Source organism: Sinocyclocheilus grahami, unplaced genomic scaffold (genome assembly GCF_001515645.1).
Source record: "Sinocyclocheilus grahami isolate Dianchi unplaced genomic scaffold, SAMN03320097.WGS_v1.1 scaffold1278.1, whole genome shotgun sequence".
Lineage (NCBI taxonomy): Eukaryota > Metazoa > Chordata > Actinopteri > Cypriniformes > Cyprinidae > Sinocyclocheilus > Sinocyclocheilus grahami.
Window position 1 is genome coordinate 281,026 of NW_015506457.1, and position 710 is coordinate 281,735.

Below are 710 nucleotides of genomic sequence, written 5' to 3' on the forward strand. Positions count from 1 at the left end.
AATTACCTTAAAGATTGAGGAGCAACCTGATTTTGGGGTTTTGATGGCTGGATGGGTTAGTATTCTATGGATAGGCTTAGTGATGGATTGAGGTGATTCAGTTTGGATCCCGTGGCAGCTCACTGTGACCCGCCGTGGAGGCAACTGTCACTTCACCAACTAAGCACTAGAGGAAGTGTTACCTGTAGGTGAACAAAGATGGCTAGAATACAGAAATTTACTTTAAATTTGAATTCAACACTGTTTAAACTAAATTTAAATAAGTGAGTGGTAAAGTGAGAGAGAAAAAGGGAGAGAGAACCCTGATTAAAAATTAAAAATTAAAACAATAAAAAATGTAAATAAATAAATAAAAAATAAATAACCAAAATTATAAAAGTAATAAAAGATAATAAAGTAAAACAAAAGTAGTACTGGATATGAAAACTAATACAAAACAAGAAATAAAAATAAATGAATAAATACAAATTAAAAATGAAACGGCAGGTACCTAGAATGGCTAGAATGATAATGGCCAATGAAACAGATGGGAAATTGGAATCAAAACTAATTAGAGTACCAAGTCGACCTAGCAGAGAATGCCCACAAGGGGGAGTGGGTGCGCCCACCCAAGGTGAAAACAGGAAGGCAGAAGCAGTTCACGAAGTGTTAGATACTAAAAACAGCCTGCCCTCTAGCGTTAGTTTAAGGTACTGTGCCTTAACTCCAAT